Genomic DNA, 21484 nt, shown 5'->3' with positions numbered 1-21484 from the left:
AGATGCTTCCTCAAGCATTTTAAACGACTGTATTAAACGTAACATATGAAACTACAGTAATAAATTAAGTTTGAGCAAGAATGCGCGAAGGAAGAGTGCTAGAACACCTTGAAAGTAACGAAACACTGCGAATCGACAGATGTGCTCTTCAAGTGCGTCAGAGCCTACTGTTTTGTAGGAGCGTTTAATTCCAAAAACTAACTAAATAAATAAATAAACAAACAAAAAACTAAAAAATCAACTGTTCTCGCCCGATCACCGACGATAAGCAACAACGTTAGTATTCGGGTCCATGACCGCCTGGGAACTCTGGCTGTCTTCATTTTTTGCTTCTTTTCGCTACCCCTGCCAGCCCTCTCTTCCAAAGTGTCTCTAGAAATACCAAGAGTATGAAGCGACAGGAACGTTCTGAAAAACGCCAGTTCTTATAGTTTTGTAGCAGTGTTCAACTGCAAATTTGTGAACAAAAATTTATCTTTCGCCGATGGAAGAGATGGATGCTTTGTCGAATCGCCTGTCTTGTGTCCGTGTTTTCGCACCTTTCCACGGCCCGGCACGGCACGGCCGCTGCTCTAGTAGCACCGAACGGCCGCACACGGCGCCTCGGACACGCCGGCGCCAGTCTCGCAGATGTTTCTCGTGCTTGTGCTGTCATATGGACCACGACCCGAGCGGCAGCGAGCGGCAGTCGAGCAAAGTCGGGACAAGTCGGGACGGAAGGGGGAGGGGACAGGCGAGAATGCACCGCGCTAATTACGCAAATATCTGGAATCGCGGCGTGTGTCGGGCAGGTGAGAAAGCTTCCGTCGGTCCAGCAGGACACTGCCACACCCCGCGCAGTCCTCCCGCCGCCCGGCCGCGCGCAAGCCCTGCGCCGGATAACAAGAACAAGGTGCGTCTGCCGCGAGTGTCGGAGGCCGCACGCACCAAACGAATGACAGGCGGTGCAACGAGCAGCTGTGTTGTGCGTCCGACCCACGTGGCGGCGCGCCGCACTGCGCGTCGCTCTCGAGGTGGAAGGACGTGCTTTGCGTCAAATGTGCCACCGAAAAACGGCGATTGCGTGTGTTGGGAGGAGAGGCGAAGCCTTCTTCTGCTGTGCGGCTACAGTATAAGGACGCCAACGGCCATACCATGTTGAATACACCGGTTCTCGTCCGATCACCGAAGTTAAGCAACATCGGGCCCGGTTAGTACTTGGATGGGTGACCGCCTGGGAACACCGGGTGCTGTTGGCTCCCTCTCATTTTTTCCTTTTTACGTCGCTACACCGGTCAGCCCTCTTTTCATACTAACTCTCAGGTGTGACAAAGATGCTTCCTCAAGCATTTTAAACGACTGTATTAAACGTAACATATGAAACTACAGTAATAAATTAAGTTTGAGCAAGAATGCGCGAAGGAAGAGTGCTAGAACACCTTGAAAGTAACGAAACACTGCGAATCGACAGATGTGCTCTTCAAGTGCGTCAGAGCCTACTGTTTTGTAGGAGCGTTTAATTCCAAAAACTAACTAAATAAATAAATAAACAAACAAAAAACTAAAAAATCAACTGTTCTCGCCCGATCACCGACGATAAGCAACAACGTTAGTATTCGGGTCCATGACCGCCTGGGAACTCTGGCTGTCTTCATTTTTTGCTTCTTTTCGCTACCCCTGCCAGCCCTCTCTTCCAAAGTGTCTCTAGAAATACCAAGAGTATGAAGCGACAGGAACGTTCTGAAAAACGCCAGTTCTTATAGTTTTGTAGCAGTGTTCAACTGCAAATTTGTGAACAAAAATTTATCTTTCGCCGATGGAAGAGATGGATGCTTTGTCGAATCGCCTGTCTTGTGTCCGTGTTTTCGCACCTTTCCACGGCCCGGCACGGCACGGCCGCTGCTCTAGTAGCACCGAACGGCCGCACACGGCGCCTCGGACACGCCGGCGCCAGTCTCGCAGATGTTTCTCGTGCTTGTGCTGTCATATGGACCACGACCCGAGCGGCAGCGAGCGGCAGTCGAGCAAAGTCGGGACAAGTCGGGACGGAAGGGGGAGGGGACAGGCGAGAATGCACCGCGCTAATTACGCAAATATCTGGAATCGCGGCGTGTGTCGGGCAGGTGAGAAAGCTTCCGTCGGTCCAGCAGGACACTGCCACACCCCGCGCAGTCCTCCCGCCGCCCGGCCGCGCGCAAGCCCTGCGCCGGATAACAAGAACAAGGTGCGTCTGCCGCGAGTGTCGGAGGCCGCACGCACCAAACGAATGACAGGCGGTGCAACGAGCAGCTGTGTTGTGCGTCCGACCCACGTGGCGGCGCGCCGCACTGCGCGTCGCTCTCGAGGTGGAAGGACGTGCTTTGCGTCAAATGTGCCACCGAAAAACGGCGATTGCGTGTGTTGGGAGGAGAGGCGAAGCCTTCTTCTGCTGTGCGGCTACAGTATAAGGACGCCAACGGCCATACCATGTTGAATACACCGGTTCTCGTCCGATCACCGAAGTTAAGCAACATCGGGCCCGGTTAGTACTTGGATGGGTGACCGCCTGGGAACACCGGGTGCTGTTGGCTCCCTCTCATTTTTTCCTTTTTACGTCGCTACACCGGTCAGCCCTCTTTTCATACTAACTCTCAGGTGTGACAAAGATGCTTCCTCAAGCATTTTAAACGACTGTATTAAACGTAACATATGAAACTACAGTAATAAATTAAGTTTGAGCAAGAATGCGCGAAGGAAGAGTGCTAGAACACCTTGAAAGTAACGAAACACTGCGAATCGACAGATGTGCTCTTCAAGTGCGTCAGAGCCTACTGTTTTGTAGGAGCGTTTAATTCCAAAAACTAACTAAATAAATAAATAAACAAACAAAAAACTAAAAAATCAACTGTTCTCGCCCGATCACCGACGATAAGCAACAACGTTAGTATTCGGGTCCATGACCGCCTGGGAACTCTGGCTGTCTTCATTTTTTGCTTCTTTTCGCTACCCCTGCCAGCCCTCTCTTCCAAAGTGTCTCTAGAAATACCAAGAGTATGAAGCGACAGGAACGTTCTGAAAAACGCCAGTTCTTATAGTTTTGTAGCAGTGTTCAACTGCAAATTTGTGAACAAAAATTTATCTTTCGCCGATGGAAGAGATGGATGCTTTGTCGAATCGCCTGTCTTGTGTCCGTGTTTTCGCACCTTTCCACGGCCCGGCACGGCACGGCCGCTGCTCTAGTAGCACCGAACGGCCGCACACGGCGCCTCGGACACGCCGGCGCCAGTCTCGCAGATGTTTCTCGTGCTTGTGCTGTCATATGGACCACGACCCGAGCGGCAGCGAGCGGCAGTCGAGCAAAGTCGGGACAAGTCGGGACGGAAGGGGGAGGGGACAGGCGAGAATGCACCGCGCTAATTACGCAAATATCTGGAATCGCGGCGTGTGTCGGGCAGGTGAGAAAGCTTCCGTCGGTCCAGCAGGACACTGCCACACCCCGCGCAGTCCTCCCGCCGCCCGGCCGCGCGCAAGCCCTGCGCCGGATAACAAGAACAAGGTGCGTCTGCCGCGAGTGTCGGAGGCCGCACGCACCAAACGAATGACAGGCGGTGCAACGAGCAGCTGTGTTGTGCGTCCGACCCACGTGGCGGCGCGCCGCACTGCGCGTCGCTCTCGAGGTGGAAGGACGTGCTTTGCGTCAAATGTGCCACCGAAAAACGGCGATTGCGTGTGTTGGGAGGAGAGGCGAAGCCTTCTTCTGCTGTGCGGCTACAGTATAAGGACGCCAACGGCCATACCATGTTGAATACACCGGTTCTCGTCCGATCACCGAAGTTAAGCAACATCGGGCCCGGTTAGTACTTGGATGGGTGACCGCCTGGGAACACCGGGTGCTGTTGGCTCCCTCTCATTTTTTCCTTTTTACGTCGCTACACCGGTCAGCCCTCTTTTCATACTAACTCTCAGGTGTGACAAAGATGCTTCCTCAAGCATTTTAAACGACTGTATTAAACGTAACATATGAAACTACAGTAATAAATTAAGTTTGAGCAAGAATGCGCGAAGGAAGAGTGCTAGAACACCTTGAAAGTAACGAAACACTGCGAATCGACAGATGTGCTCTTCAAGTGCGTCAGAGCCTACTGTTTTGTAGGAGCGTTTAATTCCAAAAACTAACTAAATAAATAAATAAACAAACAAAAAACTAAAAAATCAACTGTTCTCGCCCGATCACCGACGATAAGCAACAACGTTAGTATTCGGGTCCATGACCGCCTGGGAACTCTGGCTGTCTTCATTTTTTGCTTCTTTTCGCTACCCCTGCCAGCCCTCTCTTCCAAAGTGTCTCTAGAAATACCAAGAGTATGAAGCGACAGGAACGTTCTGAAAAACGCCAGTTCTTATAGTTTTGTAGCAGTGTTCAACTGCAAATTTGTGAACAAAAATTTATCTTTCGCCGATGGAAGAGATGGATGCTTTGTCGAATCGCCTGTCTTGTGTCCGTGTTTTCGCACCTTTCCACGGCCCGGCACGGCACGGCCGCTGCTCTAGTAGCACCGAACGGCCGCACACGGCGCCTCGGACACGCCGGCGCCAGTCTCGCAGATGTTTCTCGTGCTTGTGCTGTCATATGGACCACGACCCGAGCGGCAGCGAGCGGCAGTCGAGCAAAGTCGGGACAAGTCGGGACGGAAGGGGGAGGGGACAGGCGAGAATGCACCGCGCTAATTACGCAAATATCTGGAATCGCGGCGTGTGTCGGGCAGGTGAGAAAGCTTCCGTCGGTCCAGCAGGACACTGCCACACCCCGCGCAGTCCTCCCGCCGCCCGGCCGCGCGCAAGCCCTGCGCCGGATAACAAGAACAAGGTGCGTCTGCCGCGAGTGTCGGAGGCCGCACGCACCAAACGAATGACAGGCGGTGCAACGAGCAGCTGTGTTGTGCGTCCGACCCACGTGGCGGCGCGCCGCACTGCGCGTCGCTCTCGAGGTGGAAGGACGTGCTTTGCGTCAAATGTGCCACCGAAAAACGGCGATTGCGTGTGTTGGGAGGAGAGGCGAAGCCTTCTTCTGCTGTGCGGCTACAGTATAAGGACGCCAACGGCCATACCATGTTGAATACACCGGTTCTCGTCCGATCACCGAAGTTAAGCAACATCGGGCCCGGTTAGTACTTGGATGGGTGACCGCCTGGGAACACCGGGTGCTGTTGGCTCCCTCTCATTTTTTCCTTTTTACGTCGCTACACCGGTCAGCCCTCTTTTCATACTAACTCTCAGGTGTGACAAAGATGCTTCCTCAAGCATTTTAAACGACTGTATTAAACGTAACATATGAAACTACAGTAATAAATTAAGTTTGAGCAAGAATGCGCGAAGGAAGAGTGCTAGAACACCTTGAAAGTAACGAAACACTGCGAATCGACAGATGTGCTCTTCAAGTGCGTCAGAGCCTACTGTTTTGTAGGAGCGTTTAATTCCAAAAACTAACTAAATAAATAAATAAACAAACAAAAAACTAAAAAATCAACTGTTCTCGCCCGATCACCGACGATAAGCAACAACGTTAGTATTCGGGTCCATGACCGCCTGGGAACTCTGGCTGTCTTCATTTTTTGCTTCTTTTCGCTACCCCTGCCAGCCCTCTCTTCCAAAGTGTCTCTAGAAATACCAAGAGTATGAAGCGACAGGAACGTTCTGAAAAACGCCAGTTCTTATAGTTTTGTAGCAGTGTTCAACTGCAAATTTGTGAACAAAAATTTATCTTTCGCCGATGGAAGAGATGGATGCTTTGTCGAATCGCCTGTCTTGTGTCCGTGTTTTCGCACCTTTCCACGGCCCGGCACGGCACGGCCGCTGCTCTAGTAGCACCGAACGGCCGCACACGGCGCCTCGGACACGCCGGCGCCAGTCTCGCAGATGTTTCTCGTGCTTGTGCTGTCATATGGACCACGACCCGAGCGGCAGCGAGCGGCAGTCGAGCAAAGTCGGGACAAGTCGGGACGGAAGGGGGAGGGGACAGGCGAGAATGCACCGCGCTAATTACGCAAATATCTGGAATCGCGGCGTGTGTCGGGCAGGTGAGAAAGCTTCCGTCGGTCCAGCAGGACACTGCCACACCCCGCGCAGTCCTCCCGCCGCCCGGCCGCGCGCAAGCCCTGCGCCGGATAACAAGAACAAGGTGCGTCTGCCGCGAGTGTCGGAGGCCGCACGCACCAAACGAATGACAGGCGGTGCAACGAGCAGCTGTGTTGTGCGTCCGACCCACGTGGCGGCGCGCCGCACTGCGCGTCGCTCTCGAGGTGGAAGGACGTGCTTTGCGTCAAATGTGCCACCGAAAAACGGCGATTGCGTGTGTTGGGAGGAGAGGCGAAGCCTTCTTCTGCTGTGCGGCTACAGTATAAGGACGCCAACGGCCATACCATGTTGAATACACCGGTTCTCGTCCGATCACCGAAGTTAAGCAACATCGGGCCCGGTTAGTACTTGGATGGGTGACCGCCTGGGAACACCGGGTGCTGTTGGCTCCCTCTCATTTTTTCCTTTTTACGTCGCTACACCGGTCAGCCCTCTTTTCATACTAACTCTCAGGTGTGACAAAGATGCTTCCTCAAGCATTTTAAACGACTGTATTAAACGTAACATATGAAACTACAGTAATAAATTAAGTTTGAGCAAGAATGCGCGAAGGAAGAGTGCTAGAACACCTTGAAAGTAACGAAACACTGCGAATCGACAGATGTGCTCTTCAAGTGCGTCAGAGCCTACTGTTTTGTAGGAGCGTTTAATTCCAAAAACTAACTAAATAAATAAATAAACAAACAAAAAACTAAAAAATCAACTGTTCTCGCCCGATCACCGACGATAAGCAACAACGTTAGTATTCGGGTCCATGACCGCCTGGGAACTCTGGCTGTCTTCATTTTTTGCTTCTTTTCGCTACCCCTGCCAGCCCTCTCTTCCAAAGTGTCTCTAGAAATACCAAGAGTATGAAGCGACAGGAACGTTCTGAAAAACGCCAGTTCTTATAGTTTTGTAGCAGTGTTCAACTGCAAATTTGTGAACAAAAATTTATCTTTCGCCGATGGAAGAGATGGATGCTTTGTCGAATCGCCTGTCTTGTGTCCGTGTTTTCGCACCTTTCCACGGCCCGGCACGGCACGGCCGCTGCTCTAGTAGCACCGAACGGCCGCACACGGCGCCTCGGACACGCCGGCGCCAGTCTCGCAGATGTTTCTCGTGCTTGTGCTGTCATATGGACCACGACCCGAGCGGCAGCGAGCGGCAGTCGAGCAAAGTCGGGACAAGTCGGGACGGAAGGGGGAGGGGACAGGCGAGAATGCACCGCGCTAATTACGCAAATATCTGGAATCGCGGCGTGTGTCGGGCAGGTGAGAAAGCTTCCGTCGGTCCAGCAGGACACTGCCACACCCCGCGCAGTCCTCCCGCCGCCCGGCCGCGCGCAAGCCCTGCGCCGGATAACAAGAACAAGGTGCGTCTGCCGCGAGTGTCGGAGGCCGCACGCACCAAACGAATGACAGGCGGTGCAACGAGCAGCTGTGTTGTGCGTCCGACCCACGTGGCGGCGCGCCGCACTGCGCGTCGCTCTCGAGGTGGAAGGACGTGCTTTGCGTCAAATGTGCCACCGAAAAACGGCGATTGCGTGTGTTGGGAGGAGAGGCGAAGCCTTCTTCTGCTGTGCGGCTACAGTATAAGGACGCCAACGGCCATACCATGTTGAATACACCGGTTCTCGTCCGATCACCGAAGTTAAGCAACATCGGGCCCGGTTAGTACTTGGATGGGTGACCGCCTGGGAACACCGGGTGCTGTTGGCTCCCTCTCATTTTTTCCTTTTTACGTCGCTACACCGGTCAGCCCTCTTTTCATACTAACTCTCAGGTGTGACAAAGATGCTTCCTCAAGCATTTTAAACGACTGTATTAAACGTAACATATGAAACTACAGTAATAAATTAAGTTTGAGCAAGAATGCGCGAAGGAAGAGTGCTAGAACACCTTGAAAGTAACGAAACACTGCGAATCGACAGATGTGCTCTTCAAGTGCGTCAGAGCCTACTGTTTTGTAGGAGCGTTTAATTCCAAAAACTAACTAAATAAATAAATAAACAAACAAAAAACTAAAAAATCAACTGTTCTCGCCCGATCACCGACGATAAGCAACAACGTTAGTATTCGGGTCCATGACCGCCTGGGAACTCTGGCTGTCTTCATTTTTTGCTTCTTTTCGCTACCCCTGCCAGCCCTCTCTTCCAAAGTGTCTCTAGAAATACCAAGAGTATGAAGCGACAGGAACGTTCTGAAAAACGCCAGTTCTTATAGTTTTGTAGCAGTGTTCAACTGCAAATTTGTGAACAAAAATTTATCTTTCGCCGATGGAAGAGATGGATGCTTTGTCGAATCGCCTGTCTTGTGTCCGTGTTTTCGCACCTTTCCACGGCCCGGCACGGCACGGCCGCTGCTCTAGTAGCACCGAACGGCCGCACACGGCGCCTCGGACACGCCGGCGCCAGTCTCGCAGATGTTTCTCGTGCTTGTGCTGTCATATGGACCACGACCCGAGCGGCAGCGAGCGGCAGTCGAGCAAAGTCGGGACAAGTCGGGACGGAAGGGGGAGGGGACAGGCGAGAATGCACCGCGCTAATTACGCAAATATCTGGAATCGCGGCGTGTGTCGGGCAGGTGAGAAAGCTTCCGTCGGTCCAGCAGGACACTGCCACACCCCGCGCAGTCCTCCCGCCGCCCGGCCGCGCGCAAGCCCTGCGCCGGATAACAAGAACAAGGTGCGTCTGCCGCGAGTGTCGGAGGCCGCACGCACCAAACGAATGACAGGCGGTGCAACGAGCAGCTGTGTTGTGCGTCCGACCCACGTGGCGGCGCGCCGCACTGCGCGTCGCTCTCGAGGTGGAAGGACGTGCTTTGCGTCAAATGTGCCACCGAAAAACGGCGATTGCGTGTGTCGGGAGGAGAGGCGAAGCCTTCTTCTGCTGTGCGGCTACAGTATAAGGACGCCAACGGCCATACCATGTTGAATACACCGGTTCTCGTCCGATCACCGAAGTTAAGCAACATCGGGCCCGGTTAGTACTTGGATGGGTGACCGCCTGGGAACACCGGGTGCTGTTGGCTCCCTCTCATTTTTTCCTTTTTACGTCGCTACACCGGTCAGCCCTCTTTTCATACTAACTCTCAGGTGTGACAAAGATGCTTCCTCAAGCATTTTAAACGACTGTATTAAACGTAACATATGAAACTACAGTAATAAATTAAGTTTGAGCAAGAATGCGCGAAGGAAGAGTGCTAGAACACCTTGAAAGTAACGAAACACTGCGAATCGACAGATGTGCTCTTCAAGTGCGTCAGAGCCTACTGTTTTGTAGGAGCGTTTAATTCCAAAAACTAACTAAATAAATAAATAAACAAACAAAAAACTAAAAAATCAACTGTTCTCGCCCGATCACCGACGATAAGCAACAACGTTAGTATTCGGGTCCATGACCGCCTGGGAACTCTGGCTGTCTTCATTTTTTGCTTCTTTTCGCTACCCCTGCCAGCCCTCTCTTCCAAAGTGTCTCTAGAAATACCAAGAGTATGAAGCGACAGGAACGTTCTGAAAAACGCCAGTTCTTATAGTTTTGTAGCAGTGTTCAACTGCAAATTTGTGAACAAAAATTTATCTTTCGCCGATGGAAGAGATGGATGCTTTGTCGAATCGCCTGTCTTGTGTCCGTGTTTTCGCACCTTTCCACGGCCCGGCACGGCACGGCCGCTGCTCTAGTAGCACCGAACGGCCGCACACGGCGCCTCGGACACGCCGGCGCCAGTCTCGCAGATGTTTCTCGTGCTTGTGCTGTCATATGGACCACGACCCGAGCGGCAGCGAGCGGCAGTCGAGCAAAGTCGGGACAAGTCGGGACGGAAGGGGGAGGGGACAGGCGAGAATGCACCGCGCTAATTACGCAAATATCTGGAATCGCGGCGTGTGTCGGGCAGGTGAGAAAGCTTCCGTCGGTCCAGCAGGACACTGCCACACCCCGCGCAGTCCTCCCGCCGCCCGGCCGCGCGCAAGCCCTGCGCCGGATAACAAGAACAAGGTGCGTCTGCCGCGAGTGTCGGAGGCCGCACGCACCAAACGAATGACAGGCGGTGCAACGAGCAGCTGTGTTGTGCGTCCGACCCACGTGGCGGCGCGCCGCACTGCGCGTCGCTCTCGAGGTGGAAGGACGTGCTTTGCGTCAAATGTGCCACCGAAAAACGGCGATTGCGTGTGTTGGGAGGAGAGGCGAAGCCTTCTTCTGCTGTGCGGCTACAGTATAAGGACGCCAACGGCCATACCATGTTGAATACACCGGTTCTCGTCCGATCACCGAAGTTAAGCAACATCGGGCCCGGTTAGTACTTGGATGGGTGACCGCCTGGGAACACCGGGTGCTGTTGGCTCCCTCTCATTTTTTCCTTTTTACGTCGCTACACCGGTCAGCCCTCTTTTCATACTAACTCTCAGGTGTGACAAAGATGCTTCCTCAAGCATTTTAAACGACTGTATTAAACGTAACATATGAAACTACAGTAATAAATTAAGTTTGAGCAAGAATGCGCGAAGGAAGAGTGCTAGAACACCTTGAAAGTAACGAAACACTGCGAATCGACAGATGTGCTCTTCAAGTGCGTCAGAGCCTACTGTTTTGTAGGAGCGTTTAATTCCAAAAACTAACTAAATAAATAAATAAACAAACAAAAAACTAAAAAATCAACTGTTCTCGCCCGATCACCGACGATAAGCAACAACGTTAGTATTCGGGTCCATGACCGCCTGGGAACTCTGGCTGTCTTCATTTTTTGCTTCTTTTCGCTACCCCTGCCAGCCCTCTCTTCCAAAGTGTCTCTAGAAATACCAAGAGTATGAAGCGACAGGAACGTTCTGAAAAACGCCAGTTCTTATAGTTTTGTAGCAGTGTTCAACTGCAAATTTGTGAACAAAAATTTATCTTTCGCCGATGGAAGAGATGGATGCTTTGTCGAATCGCCTGTCTTGTGTCCGTGTTTTCGCACCTTTCCACGGCCCGGCACGGCACGGCCGCTGCTCTAGTAGCACCGAACGGCCGCACACGGCGCCTCGGACACGCCGGCGCCAGTCTCGCAGATGTTTCTCGTGCTTGTGCTGTCATATGGACCACGACCCGAGCGGCAGCGAGCGGCAGTCGAGCAAAGTCGGGACAAGTCGGGACGGAAGGGGGAGGGGACAGGCGAGAATGCACCGCGCTAATTACGCAAATATCTGGAATCGCGGCGTGTGTCGGGCAGGTGAGAAAGCTTCCGTCGGTCCAGCAGGACACTGCCACACCCCGCGCAGTCCTCCCGCCGCCCGGCCGCGCGCAAGCCCTGCGCCGGATAACAAGAACAAGGTGCGTCTGCCGCGAGTGTCGGAGGCCGCACGCACCAAACGAATGACAGGCGGTGCAACGAGCAGCTGTGTTGTGCGTCCGACCCACGTGGCGGCGCGCCGCACTGCGCGTCGCTCTCGAGGTGGAAGGACGTGCTTTGCGTCAAATGTGCCACCGAAAAACGGCGATTGCGTGTGTTGGGAGGAGAGGCGAAGCCTTCTTCTGCTGTGCGGCTACAGTATAAGGACGCCAACGGCCATACCATGTTGAATACACCGGTTCTCGTCCGATCACCGAAGTTAAGCAACATCGGGCCCGGTTAGTACTTGGATGGGTGACCGCCTGGGAACACCGGGTGCTGTTGGCTCCCTCTCATTTTTTCCTTTTTACGTCGCTACACCGGTCAGCCCTCTTTTCATACTAACTCTCAGGTGTGACAAAGATGCTTCCTCAAGCATTTTAAACGACTGTATTAAACGTAACATATGAAACTACAGTAATAAATTAAGTTTGAGCAAGAATGCGCGAAGGAAGAGTGCTAGAACACCTTGAAAGTAACGAAACACTGCGAATCGACAGATGTGCTCTTCAAGTGCGTCAGAGCCTACTGTTTTGTAGGAGCGTTTAATTCCAAAAACTAACTAAATAAATAAATAAACAAACAAAAAACTAAAAAATCAACTGTTCTCGCCCGATCACCGACGATAAGCAACAACGTTAGTATTCGGGTCCATGACCGCCTGGGAACTCTGGCTGTCTTCATTTTTTGCTTCTTTTCGCTACCCCTGCCAGCCCTCTCTTCCAAAGTGTCTCTAGAAATACCAAGAGTATGAAGCGACAGGAACGTTCTGAAAAACGCCAGTTCTTATAGTTTTGTAGCAGTGTTCAACTGCAAATTTGTGAACAAAAATTTATCTTTCGCCGATGGAAGAGATGGATGCTTTGTCGAATCGCCTGTCTTGTGTCCGTGTTTTCGCACCTTTCCACGGCCCGGCACGGCACGGCCGCTGCTCTAGTAGCACCGAACGGCCGCACACGGCGCCTCGGACACGCCGGCGCCAGTCTCGCAGATGTTTCTCGTGCTTGTGCTGTCATATGGACCACGACCCGAGCGGCAGCGAGCGGCAGTCGAGCAAAGTCGGGACAAGTCGGGACGGAAGGGGGAGGGGACAGGCGAGAATGCACCGCGCTAATTACGCAAATATCTGGAATCGCGGCGTGTGTCGGGCAGGTGAGAAAGCTTCCGTCGGTCCAGCAGGACACTGCCACACCCCGCGCAGTCCTCCCGCCGCCCGGCCGCGCGCAAGCCCTGCGCCGGATAACAAGAACAAGGTGCGTCTGCCGCGAGTGTCGGAGGCCGCACGCACCAAACGAATGACAGGCGGTGCAACGAGCAGCTGTGTTGTGCGTCCGACCCACGTGGCGGCGCGCCGCACTGCGCGTCGCTCTCGAGGTGGAAGGACGTGCTTTGCGTCAAATGTGCCACCGAAAAACGGCGATTGCGTGTGTTGGGAGGAGAGGCGAAGCCTTCTTCTGCTGTGCGGCTACAGTATAAGGACGCCAACGGCCATACCATGTTGAATACACCGGTTCTCGTCCGATCACCGAAGTTAAGCAACATCGGGCCCGGTTAGTACTTGGATGGGTGACCGCCTGGGAACACCGGGTGCTGTTGGCTCCCTCTCATTTTTTCCTTTTTACGTCGCTACACCGGTCAGCCCTCTTTTCATACTAACTCTCAGGTGTGACAAAGATGCTTCCTCAAGCATTTTAAACGACTGTATTAAACGTAACATATGAAACTACAGTAATAAATTAAGTTTGAGCAAGAATGCGCGAAGGAAGAGTGCTAGAACACCTTGAAAGTAACGAAACACTGCGAATCGACAGATGTGCTCTTCAAGTGCGTCAGAGCCTACTGTTTTGTAGGAGCGTTTAATTCCAAAAACTAACTAAATAAATAAATAAACAAACAAAAAACTAAAAAATCAACTGTTCTCGCCCGATCACCGACGATAAGCAACAACGTTAGTATTCGGGTCCATGACCGCCTGGGAACTCTGGCTGTCTTCATTTTTTGCTTCTTTTCGCTACCCCTGCCAGCCCTCTCTTCCAAAGTGTCTCTAGAAATACCAAGAGTATGAAGCGACAGGAACGTTCTGAAAAACGCCAGTTCTTATAGTTTTGTAGCAGTGTTCAACTGCAAATTTGTGAACAAAAATTTATCTTTCGCCGATGGAAGAGATGGATGCTTTGTCGAATCGCCTGTCTTGTGTCCGTGTTTTCGCACCTTTCCACGGCCCGGCACGGCACGGCCGCTGCTCTAGTAGCACCGAACGGCCGCACACGGCGCCTCGGACACGCCGGCGCCAGTCTCGCAGATGTTTCTCGTGCTTGTGCTGTCATATGGACCACGACCCGAGCGGCAGCGAGCGGCAGTCGAGCAAAGTCGGGACAAGTCGGGACGGAAGGGGGAGGGGACAGGCGAGAATGCACCGCGCTAATTACGCAAATATCTGGAATCGCGGCGTGTGTCGGGCAGGTGAGAAAGCTTCCGTCGGTCCAGCAGGACACTGCCACACCCCGCGCAGTCCTCCCGCCGCCCGGCCGCGCGCAAGCCCTGCGCCGGATAACAAGAACAAGGTGCGTCTGCCGCGAGTGTCGGAGGCCGCACGCACCAAACGAATGACAGGCGGTGCAACGAGCAGCTGTGTTGTGCGTCCGACCCACGTGGCGGCGCGCCGCACTGCGCGTCGCTCTCGAGGTGGAAGGACGTGCTTTGCGTCAAATGTGCCACCGAAAAACGGCGATTGCGTGTGTTGGGAGGAGAGGCGAAGCCTTCTTCTGCTGTGCGGCTACAGTATAAGGACGCCAACGGCCATACCATGTTGAATACACCGGTTCTCGTCCGATCACCGAAGTTAAGCAACATCGGGCCCGGTTAGTACTTGGATGGGTGACCGCCTGGGAACACCGGGTGCTGTTGGCTCCCTCTCATTTTTTCCTTTTTACGTCGCTACACCGGTCAGCCCTCTTTTCATACTAACTCTCAGGTGTGACAAAGATGCTTCCTCAAGCATTTTAAACGACTGTATTAAACGTAACATATGAAACTACAGTAATAAATTAAGTTTGAGCAAGAATGCGCGAAGGAAGAGTGCTAGAACACCTTGAAAGTAACGAAACACTGCGAATCGACAGATGTGCTCTTCAAGTGCGTCAGAGCCTACTGTTTTGTAGGAGCGTTTAATTCCAAAAACTAACTAAATAAATAAATAAACAAACAAAAAACTAAAAAATCAACTGTTCTCGCCCGATCACCGACGATAAGCAACAACGTTAGTATTCGGGTCCATGACCGCCTGGGAACTCTGGCTGTCTTCATTTTTTGCTTCTTTTCGCTACCCCTGCCAGCCCTCTCTTCCAAAGTGTCTCTAGAAATACCAAGAGTATGAAGCGACAGGAACGTTCTGAAAAACGCCAGTTCTTATAGTTTTGTAGCAGTGTTCAACTGCAAATTTGTGAACAAAAATTTATCTTTCGCCGATGGAAGAGATGGATGCTTTGTCGAATCGCCTGTCTTGTGTCCGTGTTTTCGCACCTTTCCACGGCCCGGCACGGCACGGCCGCTGCTCTAGTAGCACCGAACGGCCGCACACGGCGCCTCGGACACGCCGGCGCCAGTCTCGCAGATGTTTCTCGTGCTTGTGCTGTCATATGGACCACGACCCGAGCGGCAGCGAGCGGCAGTCGAGCAAAGTCGGGACAAGTCGGGACGGAAGGGGGAGGGGACAGGCGAGAATGCACCGCGCTAATTACGCAAATATCTGGAATCGCGGCGTGTGTCGGGCAGGTGAGAAAGCTTCCGTCGGTCCAGCAGGACACTGCCACACCCCGCGCAGTCCTCCCGCCGCCCGGCCGCGCGCAAGCCCTGCGCCGGATAACAAGAACAAGGTGCGTCTGCCGCGAGTGTCGGAGGCCGCACGCACCAAACGAATGACAGGCGGTGCAACGAGCAGCTGTGTTGTGCGTCCGACCCACGTGGCGGCGCGCCGCACTGCGCGTCGCTCTCGAGGTGGAAGGACGTGCTTTGCGTCAAATGTGCCACCGAAAAACGGCGATTGCGTGTGTTGGGAGGAGAGGCGAAGCCTTCTTCTGCTGTGCGGCTACAGTATAAGGACGCCAACGGCCATACCATGTTGAATACACCGGTTCTCGTCCGATCACCGAAGTTAAGCAACATCGGGCCCGGTTAGTACTTGGATGGGTGACCGCCTGGGAACACCGGGTGCTGTTGGCTCCCTCTCATTTTTTCCTTTTTACGTCGCTACACCGGTCAGCCCTCTTTTCATACTAACTCTCAGGTGTGACAAAGATGCTTCCTCAAGCATTTTAAACGACTGTATTAAACGTAACATATGAAACTACAGTAATAAATTAAGTTTGAGCAAGAATGCGCGAAGGAAGAGTGCTAGAACACCTTGAAAGTAACGAAACACTGCGAATCGACAGATGTGCTCTTCAAGTGCGTCAGAGCCTACTGTTTTGTAGGAGCGTTTAATTCCAAAAACTAACTAAATAAATAAATAAACAAACAAAAAACTAAAAAATCAACTGTTCTCGCCCGATCACCGACGATAAGCAACAACGTTAGTATTCGGGTCCATGACCGCCTGGGAACTCTGGCTGTCTTCATTTTTTGCTTCTTTTCGCTACCCCTGCCAGCCCTCTCTTCCAAAGTGTCTCTAGAAATACCAAGAGTATGAAGCGACAGGAACGTTCTGAAAAACGCCAGTTCTTATAGTTTTGTAGCAGTGTTCAACTGCAAATTTGTGAACAAAAATTTATCTTTCGCCGATGGAAGAGATGGATGCTTTGTCGAATCGCCTGTCTTGTGTCCGTGTTTTCGCACCTTTCCACGGCCCGGCACGGCACGGCCGCTGCTCTAGTAGCACCGAACGGCCGCACACGGCGCCTCGGACACGCCGGCGCCAGTCTCGCAGATGTTTCTCGTGCTTGTGCTGTCATATGGACCACGACCCGAGCGGCAGCGAGCGGCAGTCGAGCAAAGTCGGGACAAGTCGGGACGGAAGGGGGAGGGGACAGGCGAGAATGCACCGCGCTAATTACGCAAATATCTGGAATCGCGGCGTGTGTCGGGCAGGTGAGAAAGCTTCCGTCGGTCCAGCAGGACACTGCCACACCCCGCGCAGTCCTCCCGCCGCCCGGCCGCGCGCAAGCCCTGCGCCGGATAACAAGAACAAGGTGCGTCTGCCGCGAGTGTCGGAGGCCGCACGCACCAAACGAATGACAGGCGGTGCAACGAGCAGCTGTGTTGTGCGTCCGACCCACGTGGCGGCGCGCCGCACTGCGCGTCGCTCTCGAGGTGGAAGGACGTGCTTTGCGTCAAATGTGCCACCGAAAAACGGCGATTGCGTGTGTTGGGAGGAGAGGCGAAGCCTTCTTCTGCTGTGCGGCTACAGTATAAGGACGCCAACGGCCATACCATGTTGAATACACCGGTTCTCGTCCGATCACCGAAGTTAAGCAACATCGGGCCCGGTTAGTACTTGGATGGGTGACCGCCTGGGAACACCGGGTGCTGTTGGCTCCCTCTCATTTTTTCCTTTTTACGTCGCTACACCGGTCAGCCCTCTTTTCATACTAACTCTCAGGTGTGACAAAGATGCTTCCTCAAGCATTTTAAACGACTGTATTAAACGTAACATATGAAACTACAGTAATAAATTAAGTTTGAGCAAGAATGCGCGAAGGAAGAGTGCTAGAACACCTTGAAAGTAACGAAACACTGCGAATCGACAGATGTGCTCTTCAAGTGCGTCAGAGCCTACTGTTTTGTAGGAGCGTTTAATTCCAAAAACTAACTAAATAAATAAATAAACAAACAAAAAACTAAAAAATCAACTGTTCTCGCCCGATCACCGACGATAAGCAACAACGTTAGTATTCGGGTCCATGACCGCCTGGGAACTCTGGCTGTCTTCATTTTTTGCTTCTTTTCGCTACCCCTGCCAGCCCTCTCTTCCAAAGTGTCTCTAGAAATACCAAGAGTATGAAGCGACAGGAACGTTCTGAAAAACGCCAGTTCTTATAGTTTTGTAGCAGTGTTCAACTGCAAATTTGTGAACAAAAATTTATCTTTCGCCGATGGAAGAGATGGATGCTTTGTCGAATCGCCTGTCTTGTGTCCGTGTTTTCGCACCTTTCCACGGCCCGGCACGGCACGGCCGCTGCTCTAGTAGCACCGAACGGCCGCACACGGCGCCTCGGACACGCCGGCGCCAGTCTCGCAGATGTTTCTCGTGCTTGTGCTGTCATATGGACCACGACCCGAGCGGCAGCGAGCGGCAGTCGAGCAAAGTCGGGACAAGTCGGGACGGAAGGGGGAGGGGACAGGCGAGAATGCACCGCGCTAATTACGCAAATATCTGGAATCGCGGCGTGTGTCGGGCAGGTGAGAAAGCTTCCGTCGGTCCAGCAGGACACTGCCACACCCCGCGCAGTCCTCCCGCCGCCCGGCCGCGCGCAAGCCCTGCGCCGGATAACAAGAACAAGGTGCGTCTGCCGCGAGTGTCGGAGGCCGCACGCACCAAACGAATGACAGGCGGTGCAACGAGCAGCTGTGTTGTGCGTCCGACCCACGTGGCGGCGCGCCGCACTGCGCGTCGCTCTCGAGGTGGAAGGACGTGCTTTGCGTCAAATGTGCCACCGAAAAACGGCGATTGCGTGTGTTGGGAGGAGAGGCGAAGCCTTCTTCTGCTGTGCGGCTACAGTATAAGGACGCCAACGGCCATACCATGTTGAATACACCGGTTCTCGTCCGATCACCGAAGTTAAGCAACATCGGGCCCGGTTAGTACTTGGATGGGTGACCGCCTGGGAACACCGGGTGCTGTTGGCTCCCTCTCATTTTTTCCTTTTTACGTCGCTACACCGGTCAGCCCTCTTTTCATACTAACTCTCAGGTGTGACAAAGATGCTTCCTCAAGCATTTTAAACGACTGTATTAAACGTAACATATGAAACTACAGTAATAAATTAAGTTTGAGCAAGAATGCGCGAAGGAAGAGTGCTAGAACACCTTGAAAGTAACGAAACACTGCGAATCGACAGATGTGCTCTTCAAGTGCGTCAGAGCCTACTGTTTTGTAGGAGCGTTTAATTCCAAAAACTAACTAAATAAATAAATAAACAAACAAAAAACTAAAAAATCAACTGTTCTCGCCCGATCACCGACGATAAGCAACAACGTTAGTATTCGGGTCCATGACCGCCTGGGAACTCTGGCTGTCTTCATTTTTTGCTTCTTTTCGCTACCCCTGCCAGCCCTCTCTTCCAAAGTGTCTCTAGAAATACCAAGAGTATGAAGCGACAGGAACGTTCTGAAAAACGCCAGTTCTTATAGTTTTGTAGCAGTGTTCAACTGCAAATTTGTGAACAAAAATTTATCTTTCGCCGATGGAAGAGATGGATGCTTTGTCGAATCGCCTGTCTTGTGTCCGTGTTTTCGCACCTTTCCACGGCCCGGCACGGCACGGCCGCTGCTCTAGTAGCACCGAACGGCCGCACACGGCGCCTCGGACACGCCGGCGCCAGTCTCGCAGATGTTTCTCGTGCTTGTGCTGTCATATGGACCACGACCCGAGCGGCAGCGAGCGGCAGTCGAGCAAAGTCGGGACAAGTCGGGACGGAAGGGGGAGGGGACAGGCGAGAATGCACCGCGCTAATTACGCAAATATCTGGAATCGCGGCGTGTGTCGGGCAGGTGAGAAAGCTTCCGTCGGTCCAGCAGGACACTGCCACACCCCGCGCAGTCCTCCCGCCGCCCGGCCGCGCGCAAGCCCTGCGCCGGATAACAAGAACAAGGTGCGTCTGCCGCGAGTGTCGGAGGCCGCACGCACCAAACGAATGACAGGCGGTGCAACGAGCAGCTGTGTTGTGCGTCCGACCCACGTGGCGGCGCGCCGCACTGCGCGTCGCTCTCGAGGTGGAAGGACGTGCTTTGCGTCAAATGTGCCACCGAAAAACGGCGATTGCGTGTGTTGGGAGGAGAGGCGAAGCCTTCTTCTGCTGTGCGGCTACAGTATAAGGACGCCAACGGCCATACCATGTTGAATACACCGGTTCTCGTCCGATCACCGAAGTTAAGCAACATCGGGCCCGGTTAGTACTTGGATGGGTGACCGCCTGGGAACACCGGGTGCTGTTGGCTCCCTCTCATTTTTTCCTTTTTACGTCGCTACACCGGTCAGCCCTCTTTTCATACTAACTCTCAGGTGTGACAAAGATGCTTCCTCAAGCATTTTAAACGACTGTATTAAACGTAACATATGAAACTACAGTAATAAATTAAGTTTGAGCAAGAATGCGCGAAGGAAGAGTGCTAGAACACCTTGAAAGTAACGAAACACTGCGAATCGACAGATGTGCTCTTCAAGTGCGTCAGAGCCTACTGTTTTGTAGGAGCGTTTAATTCCAAAAACTAACTAAATAAATAAATAAACAAACAAAAAACTAAAAAATCAACTGTTCTCGCCCGATCACCGACGATAAGCAACAACGTTAGTATTCGGGTCCATGACCGCCTGGGAACTCTGGCTGTCTTCATTTTTTGCTTCTTTTCGCTACCCCTGCCAGCCCTCTCTTCCAAAGTGTCTCTAGAAATACCAAGAGTATGAAGCGACAGGAACGTTCTGAAAAACGCCAGTTCTTATAGTTTTGTAGCAGTGTTCAACTGCAAATTTGTGAACAAAAATTTATCTTTCGCCGATGGAAGAGATGGATGCTTTGTCGAATCGCCTGTCTTGTGTCCGTGTTTTCGCACCTTTCCACGGCCCGGCACGGCACGGCCGCTGCTCTAGTAGCACCGAACGGCCGCACACGGCGCCTCGGACACGCCGGCGCCAGTCTCGCAGATGTTTCTCGTGCTTGTGCTGTCATATGGACCACGACCCGAGCGGCAGCGAGCGGCAGTCGAGCAAAGTCGGGACAAGTCGGGACGGAAGGGGGAGGGGACAGGCGAGAATGCACCGCGCTAATTACGCAAATATCTGGAATCGCGGCGTGTGTCGGGCAGGTGAGAAAGCTTCCGTCGGTCCAGCAGGACACTGCCACACCCCGCGCAGTCCTCCCGCCGCCCGGCCGCGCGCAAGCCCTGCGCCGGATAACAAGAACAAGGTGCGTCTGCCGCGAGTGTCGGAGGCCGCACGCACCAAACGAATGACAGGCGGTGCAACGAGCAGCTGTGTTGTGCGTCCGACCCACGTGGCGGCGCGCCGCACTGCGCGTCGCTCTCGAGGTGGAAGGACGTGCTTTGCGTCAAATGTGCCACCGAAAAACGGCGATTGCGTGTGTTGGGAGGAGAGGCGAAGCCTTCTTCTGCTGTGCGGCTACAGTATAAGGACGCCAACGGCCATACCATGTTGAATACACCGGTTCTCGTCCGATCACCGAAGTTAAGCAACATCGGGCCCGGTTAGTACTTGGATGGGTGACCGCCTGGGAACACCGGGTGCTGTTGGCTCCCTCTCATTTTTTCCTTTTTACGTCGCTACACCGGTCAGCCCTCTTTTCATACTAACTCTCAGGTGTGACAAAGATGCTTCCTCAAGCATTTTAAACGACTGTATTAAACGTAACATATGAAACTACAGTAATAAATTAAGTTTGAGCAAGAATGCGCGAAGGAAGAGTGCTAGAACACCTTGAAAGTAACGAAACACTGCGAATCGACAGATGTGCTCTTCAAGTGCGTCAGAGCCTACTGTTTTGTAGGAGCGTTTAATTCCAAAAACTAACTAAATAAATAAATAAACAAACAAAAAACTAAAAAATCAACTGTTCTCGCCCGATCACCGACGATAAGCAACAACGTTAGTATTCGGGTCCATGACCGCCTGGGAACTCTGGCTGTCTTCATTTTTTGCTTCTTTTCGCTACCCCTGCCAGCCCTCTCTTCCAAAGTGTCTCTAGAAATACCAAGAGTATGAAGCGACAGGAACGTTCTGAAAAACGCCAGTTCTTATAGTTTTGTAGCAGTGTTCAACTGCAAATTTGTGAACAAAAATTTATCTTTCGCCGATGGAAGAGATGGATGCTTTGTCG

The 21484-nt window shown here is 52.7% G+C and overlaps 16 non-coding genes across 16 annotated transcripts; all 16 read left to right on the top strand.

Annotated features, from left to right (window-relative positions):
- Window positions 1-1119: 1119 nt before the first annotated feature.
- On the top strand, window positions 1120-1238 carry LOC126326460 (5S ribosomal RNA). The gene has a single exon (XR_007560705.1). It is a non-coding gene; the product is annotated as a 5S ribosomal RNA (ribosomal RNA).
- Window positions 1239-2430: 1192 nt separating this feature from the next.
- On the top strand, window positions 2431-2549 carry LOC126326458 (5S ribosomal RNA). Its single transcript, XR_007560703.1, has one exon. It is a non-coding gene; the product is annotated as a 5S ribosomal RNA (ribosomal RNA).
- A 1192-nt stretch (window positions 2550-3741) lies between these two features.
- LOC126326457 (5S ribosomal RNA) lies at window positions 3742-3860 on the top strand. Its single transcript, XR_007560702.1, has one exon. It is a non-coding gene; the product is annotated as a 5S ribosomal RNA (ribosomal RNA).
- A 1192-nt stretch (window positions 3861-5052) lies between these two features.
- LOC126326456 (5S ribosomal RNA) lies at window positions 5053-5171 on the top strand. Its single transcript, XR_007560701.1, has one exon. It is a non-coding gene; the product is annotated as a 5S ribosomal RNA (ribosomal RNA).
- A 1192-nt stretch (window positions 5172-6363) lies between these two features.
- LOC126326455 (5S ribosomal RNA) lies at window positions 6364-6482 on the top strand. Its single transcript, XR_007560700.1, has one exon. It is a non-coding gene; the product is annotated as a 5S ribosomal RNA (ribosomal RNA).
- A 1192-nt stretch (window positions 6483-7674) lies between these two features.
- Window positions 7675-7793, top strand: LOC126326454 (5S ribosomal RNA). The gene has a single exon (XR_007560699.1). It is a non-coding gene; the product is annotated as a 5S ribosomal RNA (ribosomal RNA).
- A 1192-nt stretch (window positions 7794-8985) lies between these two features.
- On the top strand, window positions 8986-9104 carry LOC126326453 (5S ribosomal RNA). Its single transcript, XR_007560698.1, has one exon. It is a non-coding gene; the product is annotated as a 5S ribosomal RNA (ribosomal RNA).
- Window positions 9105-10296: 1192 nt separating this feature from the next.
- On the top strand, window positions 10297-10415 carry LOC126326452 (5S ribosomal RNA). The gene has a single exon (XR_007560697.1). It is a non-coding gene; the product is annotated as a 5S ribosomal RNA (ribosomal RNA).
- Window positions 10416-11607: 1192 nt separating this feature from the next.
- LOC126326451 (5S ribosomal RNA) lies at window positions 11608-11726 on the top strand. The gene has a single exon (XR_007560696.1). It is a non-coding gene; the product is annotated as a 5S ribosomal RNA (ribosomal RNA).
- Window positions 11727-12918: 1192 nt separating this feature from the next.
- On the top strand, window positions 12919-13037 carry LOC126326450 (5S ribosomal RNA). Its single transcript, XR_007560695.1, has one exon. It is a non-coding gene; the product is annotated as a 5S ribosomal RNA (ribosomal RNA).
- A 1192-nt stretch (window positions 13038-14229) lies between these two features.
- LOC126326449 (5S ribosomal RNA) lies at window positions 14230-14348 on the top strand. Its single transcript, XR_007560694.1, has one exon. It is a non-coding gene; the product is annotated as a 5S ribosomal RNA (ribosomal RNA).
- Window positions 14349-15540: 1192 nt separating this feature from the next.
- On the top strand, window positions 15541-15659 carry LOC126326473 (5S ribosomal RNA). Its single transcript, XR_007560718.1, has one exon. It is a non-coding gene; the product is annotated as a 5S ribosomal RNA (ribosomal RNA).
- Window positions 15660-16851: 1192 nt separating this feature from the next.
- Window positions 16852-16970, top strand: LOC126326472 (5S ribosomal RNA). Its single transcript, XR_007560717.1, has one exon. It is a non-coding gene; the product is annotated as a 5S ribosomal RNA (ribosomal RNA).
- Window positions 16971-18162: 1192 nt separating this feature from the next.
- LOC126326470 (5S ribosomal RNA) lies at window positions 18163-18281 on the top strand. Its single transcript, XR_007560715.1, has one exon. It is a non-coding gene; the product is annotated as a 5S ribosomal RNA (ribosomal RNA).
- A 1192-nt stretch (window positions 18282-19473) lies between these two features.
- LOC126326459 (5S ribosomal RNA) lies at window positions 19474-19592 on the top strand. Its single transcript, XR_007560704.1, has one exon. It is a non-coding gene; the product is annotated as a 5S ribosomal RNA (ribosomal RNA).
- Window positions 19593-20784: 1192 nt separating this feature from the next.
- On the top strand, window positions 20785-20903 carry LOC126326448 (5S ribosomal RNA). Its single transcript, XR_007560693.1, has one exon. It is a non-coding gene; the product is annotated as a 5S ribosomal RNA (ribosomal RNA).
- Window positions 20904-21484: the final 581 nt, after the last annotated feature.

Source organism: Schistocerca gregaria, unplaced genomic scaffold (genome assembly GCF_023897955.1).
Source record: "Schistocerca gregaria isolate iqSchGreg1 unplaced genomic scaffold, iqSchGreg1.2 ptg000992l, whole genome shotgun sequence".
NCBI lineage: Eukaryota > Metazoa > Arthropoda > Insecta > Orthoptera > Acrididae > Schistocerca > Schistocerca gregaria.
The sequence above is the reverse complement of the archived record's forward strand: the minus strand, read 5'-3'. Positions and strand labels throughout refer to the sequence as shown.